This window comes from Saimiri boliviensis, chromosome 10 (genome assembly GCF_048565385.1).
Source record: "Saimiri boliviensis isolate mSaiBol1 chromosome 10, mSaiBol1.pri, whole genome shotgun sequence".
In the NCBI taxonomy this organism is placed as follows: domain Eukaryota; kingdom Metazoa; phylum Chordata; class Mammalia; order Primates; family Cebidae; genus Saimiri; species Saimiri boliviensis.
The window spans coordinates 22,687,116-22,705,534 of record NC_133458.1 but is presented as its reverse complement, the minus strand read 5'-3'; the positions used below and the strand labels follow the sequence as shown (position 1 = coordinate 22,705,534).

Sequence of the window (18,419 nt, the reverse complement as noted above, 5' to 3'; positions counted from 1 at the left end):
GTGTATCAGTTTCTAGTACTATCTCCACATGGCCAAATCTGAGGAAACAAAAGAGGTAAGGAGAGGAAAATAAAGCCAGTGAGGATATCCAAGCCCGCAGGATCCTAGGTTTACTTTGGCCAGTATTACCTGCTTAAAAAGACCTAAGCTTTTGGTTTCCCTTTGGTTGCTTGCTTTTATAACACATGTAGACATATTTTGGGGAGTTGTGCCTCTTTCAGGCTGGAATTCAGTCTGCACAGCAGACCCGGGTCCTGTCTACTTCAGGTTTTAGAATTGCGTAACAATTTAAACTCATTTTGTATGTGCAAGAACTTTGAAAAGAAATATGCTATTAAGACTCCCTCTGTTAAGAAGCCTTCCCCACCCCCATCCCCAATAAACTGATCTGTTAACTTTTTATTTCAGAGACTGTGCTTTCTTTTTATTGCTGCATTTGTGTTCTACAAGACAGCCTCTTTCTCCAAGATTAACATTTCTTATGATTGTTTCTGACAATGGATCCACTTCCAGAGGCCCTGCTAAGGATAACCAAAAAAGGGCATGGAGCAGGCTGGTTTTGGCAGCCGGCAGGCAGTTTCAGAGCTTTTTAGGTCTTGGGTTTTCTGATGAGTGATTTCCTGAGCATGCCTAGGGAATGACAGGCATCTCCACAGGCAGGCTGCATCCACCTTGGCCGGGGTGTCGTCATTGGCTGCCTATTAGAAAAACGACAGGACAATGCATACCACCGCCTGCCGACTATAAACATAGGGAATATGTGTTCACTTAGCATGGACTTCTGGGAGGGGCCAAGGAAGGGCGGTCTGGAGTTTTATTGAATAGAGCAGTGTGTATTCGGCTGCCTGCCTGCTTGCTCTCTGACTGTGCTCCTGCTTAAAGAAATCAGTCCTTCCTTTCCGACTTAGTCCTCAGGAAGAAGTTTCAGCCTACAAGGTAAGGCACAGAAGGCTTTCTTTATTTTTTTCCTTCTAGAGAGAATCTGGGGACTTTCTGTGGCTTTCGGTCAGCATTCCTGGCTAAGGTAGCTGGAGATGCAAGAATGTTTAAGGCAATAAACCACGAAAGCTCCAGAGCCTGACTGGGCTTCGCTGCCATATGGATATTCCCGGAAGGCAAACAGGATGAGATTTCAAGTTTTGTTTTTAGAGTTGGGACAAGAGGAGCGACCATGTAGAGACTTATATTTAGGGAGCACTGGCAACTTTGATTAGGACAGCCTTTTGTTTAGGACAGCCATACGAGATTATACCTGAGATCCACGGTGACTGCACCAGACTGCTCACACAGTCTCTTCTGCATCTTTTATTGCCAAAGATTTAAAGAGGTTTTGCTTTAAAAACAAAAGCAACAATTCTTAAGGTTGATGAGAAGCCAAAAGGAAATGATTTTTTAACCAAAGGCATTTGTGTGATAGTCTGCTGCCAGTCTTTAAAACTGGACTTCCAGAGTTGCAAGGAAATAAGGTCAGAGATGGAGAGATCACTAGCACCTAGCACTGGTAGGGTTAATGTCACTGATCTGATATTTGCTAAGACAGAAGATGCCTATCCCGGTCTGTTTCCTATAAAACCTAATAACAAGAGAATGCATGGGCTGGTGGGTGTATTTTGAGAAAGCACATTTAACGTCCTACCAAACTATTTTTTAAGAAATCTGATTTTCTGTTTGAAAGTGTCTAGAGAATCTGAAAAGATGTCGATTGGAAATATGTTTCAGAAAGGGAGGAGGTAGGCTTTTATATGGAGATAGACATATTTGGGCGTCTGAAACAGTCGTACAAGGCAGCCAGTTGGTAGTAGCCTGGAATTCCTTTTAGAAAGAGCTGATTGTAAGGGGTGGGGGAATTTTAGTGCTGTGGCAATACATGGTCAAAAAAAGTGGATGAGAACAAAGTACTTGGTATTTATAGATCCCTTCTGTTAACAGGACTATGCAGATGGACTTGTAAACTGAAAATCCTTCTAATGTGTTTGGCAAAACCAGACGTAGACAGCTAGAACTTGAGTGAAGACTAGATGCTATATGGCAAGCAGAGTAAATCTGATGATTTTTTAATAGTGCTGGCTATTAAAGACTACCGGCTGCAAACGACGGATTCAATTTGATTTTATTCCATGGAATGCGGTGGTTTGGGGTCGCGATTCATTAAGTAACCTTTTCTTGTATTTAGAAGTTTGGGGATAATTTTCTTGGGAATGCCTCTCTCTCTCCTTCTAGAAGTGATATATGAGAACAGAATTCCCTGTGAATTTCCTTCCCTGGAACAGTTCTGAGTATGTGTGAAAGAAAAGCTGCAGGCGAAAGCTATAGTTTAATTACTGTCCTTCCCTTGAAGAGATCAAGTTCCAAACTATTTTCACAGTGTTTTTAATGTCAATCAAAATATGGAGAGCAATTTTTCTTTTAACTGTTCTCAAAGCCATGAAGGGAATGCAGTTTGGAAGGAAATCTATAATCTTGGGATTTGAGGATAAATTCCATTTTGAAACCAACATCTCCGAATCCCTGAAAGTTCAAACTGTGCTATGACCACTCTCTCCAGATCCCCCATTCCCCTCCTCTTGGACTCCCCACCCCCAACAGCCACAAAAACACTGGATGTTTTTCAGAGTAATACTTTGGGTGTTCTGCTGTATATGTAGCAACAGAGTGAGAGGATTGGAGTTTGTGCTGAACTTTGTGCTATTTCGTTCTTGTCAAATGTTTCCTAGAACACATGTCCCCACATAGTGAGGTAAAAGGAGCACAATGAAAGCACAGTAACCTTCATTTCAGAAATATAATCACAAAATTCCAGAACAAAAAGTCGCTAAAAGAAGAGTTGATCCTAGAACACACCAGGAATATATGTACAGTGGATTGATTCCTAAGTGCAAAGTTGTTTGTACTGGAAGCCAATAGAATTCGTAATTTAAATCATTCCAATCAAAAGATTGCCTTAAGTAAACACACAATTCTTACACTAAAGTTAAGAGGGAGAACCAGCCTCAAACTGCAACTTAAAGCATTGTAAATGAGATACATGAAAGCATTGCCTGACGGTAAGGCAACTGCCATATTATTAGAATTATTAACAAGTCTAATTGGCTCCTGTGACTGTCCTGAGAATCTCCTGCTCTTGGGTAGATAGAATAAGTTGGTTCTATAGCCAGCCATGGAAAATTCCAGAATCTAGCCCAGGTGTTCTCTGTTCTGATAAATAAAATGCACCTCGGCAGGCATTTTTGTAGAAACACATGTAATTGTCTCCATTTGCCATTTTCATGATAGGGTGATTACTAGTTAGTCATTCCTTAGCAAGACGAAAAAGTGACTTAGAAGAAGCATAAAAAGAGATTAGTCTCAGAAACGTGGTCAGGGGACAGGGAAAGTGCTGAGAGAGTGGTATGCAAATAGCATGGTAGGACTAAGGGGGAGGTTGGAAAGATGCTGCCAAAGAATTTTCAGACTTAAAAGGGGAGTTTTCTGCATAAGTTCTGTTAGAGCCTGAGAAGACACCATCAGCTCCTTACTGAAAGTCCTTCATCTGTTTGTTATTGGAGAGATGCTCCTAAGTTCTGAGCAGCTGGGTAGCTTAAAGAGATACTTTTGGCACAGGCTTACCTTATGAGAACCACTACAAAAATCTCAGTTCTAGTATTGGGTCCTCTACTTAAGTAACCCTGGCCTTTGAGGAAGTCATCAGCTTCCGACTTCATTTGTAGAGTGTAGAATGGTCCTTGGTAATGTTTTCCTATGTCCTGTAGTGGTTAAGACGTCCAAATGAGATGAAGCTGCTTGCCCCCGTCTCCCCTGCAGATTATACACCCTGAGCTGCCTGTCATTTGAGTCCTCTGGATAATATGCTCATCTTGGCTGGTATCCTCCACTTCTTACCTAGCATCCCGAATGATCTCTTTCTTTCTCGTACCTGAGGACTCTTGAGTGGTACTTTCTCCTAGTTTTTTTCTAAAGCCCTGAGCCACGTCCAGTGAATACTTGTCTACCTTATGGTTGTCTGAATTTTGACTTCGATGATCACAGACCGAGAGGACACAAATATAAGGAAGTAGAATAAGATGAGCCATCAGTGGTACAAGGCAATAGCCAGGAACCAGGAAATCCAAAGATCCACTTGAGCAGAAGACCAGTGAGAAAGTGCTGACAATAGAAAGGACTCAGTAAATGAGGCAGCTTCTCTGCCTCCAGCCAAAAGCATGGAATGAATCCCAACACGTCACACCTGGGCCTTGTAGGAAGGGCAAGGAAGGCAGGAACACCTGGCTGTGGTTCCTGATGATATTGAAACCAGAGTGCGCCACGGGGCTCGCCTCTCTCTTTGCCTCTATCTTTAGTGCTCCCAGCTGTAACGGACCCTGGTTGGCTCCGGAACTTCCTTACCTCAAGGCCCTCGCCTCCACCCTCTTCCCCAGCTCCAGCATCCCCACGCCAGACAGGGCGCTTTCTTGATCCAACACTGACGATTTGCAGGGGCCAGCTCTAAGATGAGGCCCAGAGCCCAGCAGAACGCTCCAGTACAGATATGTTCTAGCCAGGGAAAGCCACGTGCACCCACAGAGGAGACGTCAGAGCCTGTTTGGTGGTAAGGACCCACTCTTCTCACCCCAAACTCTTAATTGGCAGGCTGCGGGTAAGGCTGTAGAGGGGGCGGTGGGAGGGAAGGTATGGCCTGGGCTGTGAGGGAGGGGTGATGAGATTGTTCCCAGTGTTGTTCGTCCCCGCCGTTGTTGCTGCGGAAACCTTTGAAAATCTGTTAAAAACTGTGAACCGTTAAGGTCCCTTTGTAAACCCACCCTTCATGATTGACTGATAAGAGACCCTTGAGCTGCGGCATTTAAGATGGGGAGTGGGGTCAGGGCTTGATGCCCACAGAAGTCAAGGGTGGATGGGATCAGAACATGAGTGGAGGTGTCCCTTTTTTGTTTCCCCGATCTGGAAGGAAGAAAAGAGGGGTAAATGTAAAGGCGGAGGTTGCCTCAGAGGGCCTCCATTTCAAAGAAAAGGAAGTCATTTCTAGAGAAGAAGCAGTTTTCTATTGGGAGCTTGTAAGGGCTGGAGACATTCAGAAACGGCTGCTATTATGTGTATGGGAAATTGACACCAAGAAGTGAATACAGGCTTGCTAAGCAGCAGTGAGGACATAGTTGAAGGAAAATACATTTAAAAACATTTTTAGTAAATTGGGCACTCATTTTAGTACATGGCTTTTCTTTGAAAAAAATATGTGTATGAATAAATGCTGTATACCTTGAAGATAAATTGTTTTTTAATGGTATCCTGAGGCTTCTGGCGTTGTTTCGTGAATACTCCGGATGGCACTTGACTAAAAGGAAATAATCTCCCTTGGAGGGAAACATCTTAAGTAGGACTGTATAATTAGTTCCTTTGACTTGTAGTCCCTGTGACATGACTTTGAGCGTTACATGTTACCCACATGTAACATTCCCCCTCGCTTGTCTCGAGATATATTGCTGGGGCACCGGGCTGACTTCACCTTGTGCTGAAGACCATCAGGACCAAGGCAAAGTGCCCAAGAGTGCCAAGGGCAGTTGGCATCAAAGATGCTAGATCCACTGGGGTCAGGAGGACCAGTCTAAGCCAGAATGGATATAAGTTACAAAAATGGGCTAAGTCGTGCGGGATAGTCAGGTGAGTAAGGAAGAAACAGCAAAAATCAGGAGTCAGGCAAAGCTTTAGAACTCAAGTACCTGCTTAGCAAAGCAGTGTATGGATGAATAAGGTGAAGTCTGGGAGAGCACGTGGCCCAGTGTTAGGACGAAATAGACCTCTTGTGAGCAAACGTTGGCAGCTCAAGTAAAGGGCCAGGATGATGAGACATAGATTAACGAAGGGATGGAATCACAGGGATATCCAAGAGCAGAAGCCCAGTTAGGACGAGGGCCCAAAGAGAGCAGAGTTAGAGTCAAGGTGAGTGAGAGGATCACAGCAGCGGTCCATGGATATCCATTCCATCCCTTTCCGCAAGTGTGACTCAGCTCAGCACGTGTGTCTGCCTCTTTCTGTTGTTCTGTCAACTGTAAAGTTCTATCTTCCATGCTTCCTGGTCCAGTCCTGAGAGAGGAGATCTGATTGGTTTAGTCAAAGACTATTGCAGCCGGGCGTGGTGGCTCACACCTGTAATCCTAGCACTTTGGGAGGCCGGCCGAGGTGGGTGGATCACCTCAGGTCAGGAGTTCAAGACCAGCCTGGCCATAATGATGAAACCCCATCTCTAAACAAACAAACAAACAAAAAGAAACAAAACAAAACAAAAAGACTATTGCAAATCCTTTAGCAGGAAGAAGACATCAAAGAAAGGCACAGGCGTGCCTACGGATGAATTACTCTAATCCAGGCAGTGGTCATCCCTGGGCAAAGAAGAGCTCAATGGGTGATTCTAGTTAGAAGAGAAATTGAGCATGTAAGGCAAATTAGCTGAAATGTCCAACAGCTCTCAATGGGAATCATTTGAATTTTTAGGTGAATAAATTCCTGGAGAGGCAAACATCTAATCAATGATCACACAGTTCTTTGTGATCGCTGTGGCATGACCCAGTGAGCCACTGTTAAGGGAGATTAATCTGAAAGTTTGCACAGCTGATAACTGAAAGGGTAAGAATCATCCCTCTCAGAAAGATTTTGGGGGAAAAAACACTCTGGATATGATTGTTGGCAAAAAGCTTCATATGAACCTTCCATGTGATATGGCTCCCCTCAAATGAAAGCAATCTTGAAGATTTAATATGTAATGATTTAACAATTTGAATAAAGAAAGACAGGCACATCTCAATGTAAACAGCAATACATAATAAGCTGAATGCATAAAAGCTGGTGTACTCTTAATCACTGGATGTTTCCGGTCTAGGCAATATTTGCGACATAATTTTTAATCCATTGGGCACCCATCATGATGTTTGTCAAGTAGAATAAAAAAATCCCCTGAGTTCTGCACAGTTCGGATCCCGTTTGGGACCCCATGCTCTGTTCTGGGCTCATTTTTCAGAAAGACAGACAAATAGGCATTTTGGGGTGAGCTTCAAAGGCTGGACGGAGTCAGGAGAGAAAAACATAAGGGAACAGATGAGGGGTCTAGAGCTGTTTATCCCAAAGGAAAGAAAATGAGGAGGCCACATATTTGGGGTCCTTCCAATACTTGGGGTGCTTTTATGTGAACATAGGAGAAGGCATTTGTGTGTCTCAAGGCAGCAGAACAGAATTGAATATATAAATTCATAGAATTGTTAAGCTGGGAAAGACCTTAAGAGATCAGTTAGCCTAAGGAGAACACATAATTTTTCATTTTTATGCCAGCTCCAACCAATTGACATGTTAAGAAGGATTCTGTGGATGAGTCTAAGCTCAGAGGGGAGGGAAAAATGTGGTCACTGATAGTCACTAGATATCAGAACCGTATCTGCTCAAGTACCATGTTTTAATCTTAATTAATGTGGTCTGTAGGGTTTTAACCTCTGAGTGGATCCCTGGGTAGCCACCAAGTCATTGCAAGAGGTAAACAAATCTGTATATGCAGCAAGGGCATTTGGCAAGCTACTCTGAGTAAATAATACATCGTACATCATACGTGCTACTATTTTTCTAATTATATAGATACGTTATGATGATAAAATGCTAATATATTTAAAAGCGTTATTGAATTCATAGTAACTTTTGGTTTTGGGAGTGGACTTTTAATATAAATTTTATAAATGAGTGGACTTAAAGCATAAATGTTTTATAAATGAGTGGACTTAAAACATATAGTTATATGTGGGAAGGTTGAGAAACGAAATTTGGGATCTCAAGTAGAAATTCTTTTTAAAAGAGGAACCAGTGATCTATTTTTTATTCTCCAAAGCCTAGCCACACCAAGTAAAATTATATATGTATGTGTAGATTTCTTTGATTAATGTCTGCTCTGTCTTATTGGTCTATAAGATACAAGGGCAGGGAATATCTATTTGTTTTTCGTTCAAATATAACCAGTGCTTGGCACACAGCTGAATCTCAGTAAATATTGTTGAATGAAAAACAAACCAAGTGACTTGACCGAAGTCGTCCAGTTAATTAGTGGTAAGATAATTACCTCTAAAACACACAGGTCCTAAGTCCCCAACAGTTAACCTTTCCAATATACTCCGTTACTTCCCCTGATACCAAGAGAGCATATTTTCACAGTTTGCAAATTTAGGTTACACAATGCAGCCCAATCTGCCTATATAGCCGTGGATCTTAACCAGCATCTTAATCAGAATCAACTGTAGGCTTTTTGAAAATACACATCCCTGAGATCTATCCTCTGGAGATTCTGATTCAGTAGGTCTAGAAGGGGGTCCAGGCATCTGTAGTTTGTAAAAGCTCCCTGCTGACTCTGATAAAACATCCTGGCTCAGAAACAGTTCTGTGCACCTCTGGTTAAAATAATTAATAGTAGATGTAGGTAGTTACTTATTCCTCAGAAGCCTATTTCTGTAGTTTTGAATAATTTTCCTTCTAAAAATTATAGTTGCATATGCCAAATAATCAGTTTTGCTAGAAGAGCAAAACCTTTAGTTTTGATCCTTTTAGTTTAAGCACCAAGTTATCAACCCCATAAGGTCAAACTTTTCTGATGAGATTTCCAGCATTTGCTTTTGTAAAGCGCTGGAAATGTGGCAAGAATAAAATTTCTCATGGTATTTCCCACTTCCTTTTCCAGCCATCATTACCAAGTGAAATTTAGGCTTGGGGGAAGGGTGAATCTAGGAGGAAAAAAATATTTATTGCTGTTCTTAGGAGGTTTTGAGCAAATATTTCACTTCCTAGGAAAAGCTGAAGATGTTTTTCTCTGTTTCCCCTTTGTGGTGAGGATGCAGAAATCCTGAAGAGGGGAGAAGCTTCTTCCACCCTCACCCCTACATCTTCTCTAGGGCCAGAGCCATCACAGCCCTGGCTTAGATGCTTCCCTACGTGGCCCTTTTGAAAGAGTGTGGGCCCTACGAGACAGGAGTCTTTTGACTCCTTTGAGGGCATGAAGGGGGGCAAATTTGCTTTTGCAGAAAGACAGAAAATTTATCTCTAGGGTCTTCCTTTATTCAACAGGGGCTGTACTGCACAGAAGAATCCACCATATTCAAGCACTGAGTACATGATTTATATTCATTAAAGATTGGAGAGCTAAAAGTTTCTGCAAGAGTGGCCTGGTCTAGTAAGAATGTCAAAATTATTACCATAGTTGTACCTGTGCTCTTTGGTTTAGAGGGCAGGTGCTTTCGTGTGTACATAGAAGCAGAGCTTGTTGGAGAAGAGCAGCTAAAAAGAAATGCGATTAGAATCCACCTCTGTGTGATGACACTATCTGGACTCGGTCTCCTTCATTTCTAACACTGTCCGCACTTTCTATGTGCTCCAAACTCATACTGGCTCCCAAAAGCTGACTGTTAAACTTTCAAGAATTTTGAGACCCGCTTGTAAAACACAGCCATAATAAAAACTAAATTATATAAACTTGTAATTAAATAGGTTATATGAAGAGCCAAGATAATAAATACTTAAAACTCTTCCTAATTACTTTACTATGTTTCACTATTATCTATTCTCTTGAAGTTAGTTACATCTATTGTGGTTATATGGTGGAAATACTGCGTAAAATGCTGTGCAACTGAGCTGCTCTTCCCAGTTCTTCATTCAGTGATGTCATATTCAGAACTTGAAACTGACCACGATGGAAATAATTACACCACAGAGATCGGCACATGCTGTGAAGCAGACTCCCCTCCCCTTGCCCAAGAGCTTGTTACTAAGCATTTACTGGCACAGCACTGACCCTAAGGGACGTGGTGGTAAAATCAGCCTCTAAATTGGAGAACCAATCAAAATACCTCTGTGGTTCAGTTACATGTGTATTCATCATGTATGCTTGTGATGACATATTTGCTTGTTTATTTTACGCTCCTAGAACATAGCACTATGAGAACAGAGACTTTGACTTTTTCAGTGCTATGATTTGAGCCTAAAAATGAGCTGTGTCCTGCACATAGTATTAATAAACGAGTTAAATGAGTGAAAGAAAGAAATGTCAGGCTGGTAGTGGTAGCTCACGTCTGTAGTCCCAGCACTTTGAGTGACCAAGGCAGGCAGATTGCTTGAGTGCAGGAGTTCAAGACCAGCCTTCCCAAAATAGTGAAACCCTGTCTCTACAAAAATTACAAAAATTAGCTGGGCATGCTACTTGGGAGACTGAGGTGGGAGGATCACATGAGCTTGGGAGGTCGAGGCTGCAGGGAGCTGACATCTCACCCCTGCACTTCACCCTGGGTGACAGAGTGAGACCCTGTCTCAGAAAAAAAATTAAAAGTAAAAAAATAATTTCTTCTTTAAAGACACCTGAAGCCAGTGTTCATGTTGGAGTGTGTTGATTCCTCGTGAATTGTATCATCGCTCAGTGCTTAGAACAGGGTCTGGCACATGCTAAGCAATGTATAGATTTTTATAGATAAAAATAAAATAAGTTATCTTCCTGACTGCTAATTTTACAGATGAAGAAACTGAGTTACAATTAGATTAAGTAAGATAGCTAAGGTCCTATAGCTAGTAAGTAGCTGGGTCAGGATTTGAACCCGGGATAATTGGAGGCCCTGCCCACCTTCTACACCACCATGCTGCATCGCCTGTGTAGCCAATCACGCCGCGTGACCGAGACTGCTCTTTTGTATGTGGCTCTAGAATTGCAATCTGTTTGAGAACCAACTTTGGAGTCAGCAGAACTTGGGTTTGAATCTCAGATTTACCAGTTTCTTCACTTACAAAATGGGGATAATTTTTCCTCCACGTTGTAGTTGTCACTGCTACTAGAAGTAATATCTCGAAACTGCTTTGCACGTACGTGATAGACACTGAATTACAAATGGTCAGTTATTGGCTGTGAGTTCCTGTGGAGGCTCTCTGTAAGTGTGGGGCTGTGACACCTTTAGCCACATGCTGTCCCCGTGTTGCCTCCTCTAGGCCATCCTGTAGACAGAGTAAAAAGAGCTGACTTCTGTATTTGGGGTCTCCAGGAGGTAAGACTAGGACCAGTAGACACAAGTTCTAGGAAGTCCTATTTCAGGTCAGCTTAAGCACTTTCTAATTAGGGATACCTGTCTCTGAAGCATGGACCTCGCCGCTCCACTGAAGCAGACAACTTCCACTATCGTCTTCAACCAGGTTTACTCCCTTGCCCTCCTTATCAACAAATCTGTGCTGCCTTTAACATTTTAAATCATTTTATCTAGTATAGCTAAAGAGTTGTATTGCTCCTGAGATTGGGTTGGTTAGTAGGTTTTCAGTGTTTTAGACCTGGAATGAGAGGGAGTAAGAAAAGAAGGAGGAAAGAGAAAAAGAAGGAGAGAGAGAGAGGGAAGAAGGGAAAGGGGGGAAGAGGAGGGAGAGGAGAAGGAAATTGGAATTTATCTGGAGAAAAGGTACCAGACTTGGGAGAGAGACCGAATGGCAATGGATTGATAGTTATCTGGAGACCTCACAGGATAGGTATGGTTGAGAACGTAAGCTGGCTCACTCAGCTACCTTGCTGGCATACTAGGTATGTGGCAGACATCGTTCTGCTTGAGAAGTGCTCTCTCAGAGCAGTAAAGTCCATCAAATAGCTTGCCCAAACTCATGCTGCTGGAAAATGGCAGAGCTGGACTCAAAGCTGCTCTCTGACTCCAGCCCTCCATTTCTCTACAGCTATCTGCTCTGCGTCTTCCCCCCAGAAAGCGATGGAAACCAGAGAGGAGGTTTCCGTAACCAGTCATTGTAATTTGTCAGGGAGCCATACTGCAGTTCAGACAGACAAGCACGTTATCATTCCTGCCATATAAGGAAACAGCTAAACGCCATCCCTTTCGCGTTGACTGGAGAGATTGCTCAAGTTAGCGTTTGACAGGATGAGGATCGAGACCCAGAACAGTTAAATTAAAAAAAAAGAAGAAAAAGAAAAAGGCCAAGGAAGTACTTTGGTGCTTTTTTTTTTTTTTTCTTGGTACCAGAGATAGTTTAACCGGCAGTTTCCAGGCTTCTCCCTGACTCGTGAGGAGATTTTCTCTGGCATTAGGCACTAAAGGATTCAACTACTCACATAAATACTTCAAGCTGTTTTGGTGTTTATGTCAAATTTTAAAAAAGGCAGAAGATCAGTTGAGGTATTTAAAAGGCCAACATATTCAAAAGGCATTCAAAAGGCCAAGACCGAGCTGCTTCTGTGAGGGTCAGGTGGGAAGTTAAGGACTATATTTCTCTGTCCAGCAATGCACAAAAGAAGTTAGAGTCCACTCACCTCCCCAGTCACTCTCAGAAGCAGTATTTATTAAGAAGACTTTACATTTAAGTTTGACCTTCTGTTCCAAAGCTGAGAATATTTACAGGATCACCCTTTTCCTTAAGACTCAGACACAGTGGGCACTTCGTTTGTTTGTTTTTTGAAACGAAGTCTCGCTCTGTCACCTAGGCTGTAGTGCAATGGCACAACTCGGCTCACTGCAACCTCCGCCTCCTGGGTTCAAGTGATGATTCTCCCACCTCAGCTTCTTAAGTAGCTGGGATTACAGGCATGTGCCACCAGGCCTGGTTAATTTTTTGTATACTTAGTAGAGACAGGGTTTCACCACATTGGCCAGGCTGGTCTTGAACTCCTGACCTCAAGTGATCTGCCTGCCTTGGCCTCTCAAAGTGTTGGGATTACAGGCATGAGCCACCGTGCCTGGCTGCAATGGACACTTCAGACTGCAGGCTTACTAACCAATTTTATGAAGAGAGAAACAGAGCCATGAACAGTTGAAATTATTTCCTCAAGGACAGCCAGTCCCATCTTGCCATACACAGTGCCCTCACACTTTCAGATAATTCAAAGAGGCATCACTTAGTCTCCCCAGGGAAATGAAAACAAACAAATAACCAACCTGTAAGCAGTCTGGTCATCTCTTAAATATCATCTTTGACCAGATTGCATCTGGAGTACTAGTTTATTAGGCATACCCAAGACTGGGTAATTTATAAGGGAAAGAGGTTCAGTTCCACATGGCGGGGGAGGCCTCACAATCATGACGGAAGGTGAATGAGAAGGAAAGTCACATCTTACATGGTGGCAGGCAAGAGAGCTTGTGCAGGGGATCTCCCATTTATAAAACCATCAGATGTCCTGAGACTTATTCACTACCAGGAGAACAGTGGGGGAAACTGCCCCATGATTCAGTGATCTCCACCTAGCCCTGCCTTTGACACATGGTGATTATTACCATTCAAGGTGAGATTTGGGTAGGGACACAGCCAAACTATATCAGACGCCATAACAAAATGCCCCAGACAAATTTATTTCCAGACGGAGGTTAGAAGTCCAAGATCCAGCTGTCAGCAGGATTCGTTCCTTTCAAGGGCTATGAGGGAAGTCTCTGTTCCAGGCCTCTCTCCTTTGCTTGCACATGGTTGTCTTTGTGTTCATATGGTATTCTTTCTGAATCTGTATCTGCATCCAAATGTCCTCTTCTTATAAAGATGCCAGTTTTATTGGATTCGGGGCCACCTTAATGACCTCATTTTAATGTGATTAAAATGAGGGTCTCTGTAAAGACCCTGTCTCCAAATAAGGTCCCATTCTGAGGTCTTAGGGGTTAGGACTACTTCAACATATCAATACTGGGAGGAGATACAATTCAACCCATAGTATGTCCCGACTCAAAATGGTGATAGAAATCCATATGGCACATTTTCTGAAGCTCAATTGCCAAAGACCCTACTGCTGCTGGTATAGTGTCTTTCCACTGGGTCTAAAGGAATACTTTGCTAGAAATCCCTTGGCCTTTTGAACTTGCCTTTGATATTTACTTTCTGCCTTTCTCAATATGAAATTCTGATCCCGTTGAAAGTCAAAAGAGGTTTTTGAAATGACGCACTGAAATACAGCTTCACATACTGTGGCCTATCTGTGGACAGTGATGAAACCACGGCGGCAGACCATCTGGTATGAGGCGTTTGGGAGCCAGCGAGGGGGCTCAGTGGGAAGGCTTGGCCAAGGCAGCCTGCAACCTAGGGAGGCAGGCGCTGAGAGGTGAACAGGTTGGGGGCAGCCGGCTGGACCGGGGAGGCAGCCACAGAGGGACCCTGTGCGTGCCTATGCAGGGCTCAAAGAGGGCGGCCCTTTTCCGTCACTTTTATACATCCCGATCACAACCGACAAATCCCCAGACACAAGGAAAAATATCTGAAGCCTACACATATTTGAGCTCTGAGTCACTTGTCTCTTGTCTTTGTTTTCCTCTCTCTCCTCTCTATCCTCCTAAACTTTTTATGCACTTTTCCTCTCACTGGCCCTCCTCACTTGATCTGTGTTGCTCTAGTTGGTTACAAGTGCCCACACGTTGTGTCTTGTCTCCATTTTCCATGTTCTTTTTAAAAAGTATTTGATTTCAGCCATCATTTCTCTTTGTCCCTTCCTTAAAGCTCTTCTTGGTGCCCATTTCCCAGCTTTGGTCCTGCTCATGGCTTCTCTGGCTTAGGCCAGCTGGTCTACAGACAGGATGACTATACCACTTATCGTCAAACTGGGACACTTTGGAGAGGGAAAGAAGGAGCAGTTAATAATTTCCCTAAAATGCTGTCCTGAAATAGGACTGTCCCAGGCACATGGGAGTGGATGCTTATTCTACCCATGGTGTGGTTTTCTGCTTTCCGTAAATCTCTCTTCTCCTAGCAACCACTCGCTCTATTTCTGTACCTTTCTTTTTTAGACCTTTTATGTTCTGATCCTTCTTGTTTATTTCCACCCCAGGAACCTTTATGTGTTTTTGTATTTCTGTCTTCTGTTATCTCCTCCTCATTCCCTCACTTCTTCTGTCTGTATGTAGTCTCACCTCTTCAATTCTTCTTATCCCTTAATTTCCTTGATTTTCTTCTTTTGGGTACAGACTGGACTGCAACTCACAGAGGCCGTGCCTGTCTGCCGTGATATATGCAAGACATAGTCCCGGCATTTCTGAGACAAATCAAGACACAGCTGAGCACGCATGCACACACGCACTCACACACAAACACACGCACTCATACACAAACACACGCACGCACTCACTTCAAAATAAACCACCAAATGTTACAAGCTCCTTTGGGTCTCAGAGGAGCCTTGAGTGGTCTGCTCACCCCTTCAGCACCTCTACCCAGAGACAAGAACAATCCCCACACCATGCAAGCAGTCATGCCTGTTACTGTTATATAGACATGTTCTGTGTATGTGTCTAGGCTCTCACAGGATGCATTTCCTATTTGTGTACCTGTGTACACTAGAATTGAAAATTATGAAAGTATGTGACCTGAAAAACAAAAAGAAAGTGACAGCTGAAGCTAACTGTGTGTTGCCTTCAGTAATCTGGTTCATCTTATCCTCTAAAGAAATGTATTCCAAAGGCCTAACAATGGCTGCTAAAGGTTTTTTTGTTGTTGTTGTCAATTAAGACAGAGTCTCACTCTGTTGCCCAGGCTGGAGTGCAATGGCGTGATCTTGGCTCACTGCAACCTCCACCTTCTGGGTTCAAGAGATTCTCCTGCCTCAGCCTCCCCAATAGCTAGGCTTACAGGTACCAGCTGGGCTTACAGGGCGTGCCACCATGCCCAGATAAATTTTGTATTTTTAGTAGAGGCAGGGTTTCACCATGTTGGCCAGGCTGGTCTTGAACTCCTGACCTCAAGCAATCTGCCGGCCTCAGCCTCCCAAAGTACTGGGATTACAGGCATGTGTCACTGCACCCAGCCTGCTATAGGTTTAACATAAGTCACAATAAACTTTTTGGCAACAAGATAGAATAAATATTTATTTCAGTTCATTTTAAATGTTCTCATGACACAGTCATCTGCAACTTATGGTTCATTCTGAAAAAAATCATTTCAATTATCCAGATATTCCTTAGACTTAGGGTTGTGCAAGGAAGGCCTGAAACTTATTCCCAACTTGAAAATGAGAAAGTAAGAGTATTTTCCTCTTGTAAGTTAATAGAAGCCAGTCCACAGGTATCTGAAATACTTGACAGAATGGCACTGTGTCAGCTATCAGGAGCTGCTCTCATCCTTTTTATTTATTTATTCACTTACTTGAGGATTTTGATCATAATTTTCTCTCTCTCTTTTTTTCAAATACTCTTAAAAATTAATAAATGAGGAAAGAAGATAGTGAATATGGTTTGGCTGTGTCCCCACCCAAATCTCACCTTGAATTTTAGCTCCCATAATCCCCATGCGTGGTGGGAGAGACCCAGAAGGAGGGACCCAGTGGGAGGTAATTGAATCATGGGGGTGGGTCTCTCCCATGCTGTCCTCATGATAGTGAATAAGTTTCATGAGATCTGATGGTTTTATAAAAGGGAGCTCCCCTGCACATGTTCTCTTGCCAGCCACCATGTAAGACATGACTTTGCTCCTCATTTGCCTTCCACCATGATTGTGATTCTCCCCAGGAACTGTGAGTCAATTACATCTCTTCATTCCTATATGAATTACCAGTCTTAGGTATGTCATTATTAGCAGAGTGAGAACAGACTAATATAACAGTGAAATAAGATATTTTATGCATAGAGATAAAGACTTTATTCAGTTCTCTCCTTCCTTCCTTTCTCTTTCTCTTCCTCCCCCTCTGCCTTTTCTTTCCTTCTCTTTCACCTCATTCTTCACATTCTTCCAGTTTTTGTTTTTTCTCCCACTGAGATTTAAATGGCTTGAAATGTGCTATTACTATTGGGCAGCCCCGTGCTTTAGTCATGGTGCCTATAACTCTCTTGCTTAGATATATATTTTTATGAAGATTGATGGTAACAAAAAATACTTCACCCAGACTCTGCTGGGTAGGTATATAGTTTTGCAATGGTGAAATGGAAATATCTATCCAGAGAGTTCCCTGCTACCCTAAGACTTGATAGAGTCATTCCCAGCCAGCCTGGAGCCACTAACCCACCTGTTTCTGAGTAACTAGGAAACAAGGAATATAGGAATTTGACAGTTATTTTTGTTTTTTTTTTTTTTTAAATCTTGCATGCCTTTTCATATTTCTGCTCTTAGACATACTGTTAAAATAAAATAATCACTCTTTCCATGGGAGTAGTTTCTAGCTTGCTAATTCTTTTTTGAGAGAGTGTTTCCATGAGGTTTTAAGTTTTTTAAGTCTTGGCTCTTGTATTTTGTAGGAGCCCTAGACTCCAGAGAGTGGTCTAACAGGAAAGTAGCCCTGTCTCCAGTCTCATGTGTACAGTTGATAATCTATGTGACTTTCTGTGGCCTCCTTGTACCTCAGGCTTCTTAATTATAAACTGCCAACAGCCTTTTCCCTTCTCTGTGATGCCAAGTTAGGAAGCAATGTAGTCTTTAATACAAAAGAACGTTAGGCAGCAAAGTGTCTTCAAACATAGACATGGATTTCCTTTCTTCTTCCTTTGAAATAGGAAGACTTTTGCTGGTTGGTTTTTGGGGAAAGAGGGAAGCCATCTATTCATAAAGGAAACACCCCATATTCAAAGTTCAGAATTTGGGGTTTCCAATAATCATCCCATGCATGAGAGCTGACTTTCTCTGCTGGGGCTGCTCCACCCCCAGTTCTAGCCTTTCCTTCTTTTATTTTTCTTTTAATTTTTTTAGAGGTAGATAAAGTCTTACTCTGTCACCCAAGCTGGAGTGCACTGGTGCAATCATAGCTCACTGCAACCTTGAATTCCTGGGCTCAAGCAGTCCTCCTGCCCCAGCCTCCTGAGTAGCTAAAACCACAGACACAGCACCACCACGCCAGGCTAATTTTGTATTTTTTTTGTAGAGAAGGTGTCTCCCTGTATTGCCCAGGTTGCTCTTGAACTTCTGGTTCCAAGTGATCCTCTGCCTCAGTTTCCCAAAGTGCTGGGATTTACCGGGATGAGGCACCATGCTGGCCCCTTCCTCATCTTTAAAAGCAATATTGAGAATCATCCTGTTTGGAGAAACTCTACCCCACAGTGCTGAAAAGGGAGGATTGAAACAGATTGCCATTCAATTGAAACTTTTCCTCTAATGCAGTAAGAAAAAAGTGTTTTCTTTTTTTGAGAAGGAGCCTTGTTCTGTTGCCCAGACTGAAATGCAGTGTGCCATTGCAGCTCATGGTAGACTTATCCATCCCCCCAAGTAGCTGGGGCTGCACCTGACTGGTTTAAAAACATTGTTTTTTGTAGAGACGAGGTTTCACTATATTACCCAGACTGGTTTTGAACTCTAGGCTCAAGTAATCCTCCCACCTTGGCCTCCCAAAGTGCTGAGATTACAGGCCTGAGCCACTGCACCTGGCCCAGAAAACTTCTTTAAAAGCTTAATCTGAAACAAGAGCACATAGTGCACAATGGCAGAATCTTGGAATCTTCTTGCCCTCAGATTTTCTAAAATTGTCTTTGATCAGCATTTAAGTTTCT

The 18,419-nt window shown here is 42.8% G+C and overlaps 1 protein-coding gene across 4 annotated transcripts in view; it reads left to right on the top strand.

The window, feature by feature from the left end:
• Positions 1-646: 646 nt before the first annotated feature.
• Positions 647-18,419, top strand: part of CALD1 (caldesmon 1) — a 206,182-nt gene continuing 188,409 nt past the window's right edge. Inside the window, exon 1 of one of the 4 annotated variants that reach the window (XM_074379033.1) lies at positions 647-936. The gene's annotated coding sequence lies outside the window, so the exon portion shown is untranslated. The remainder of the gene's footprint in view (positions 937-18,419) is intronic. The other 3 variants (XM_039473105.2, XM_074379035.1, XM_039473103.2) reach the window with 3 other exon arrangements.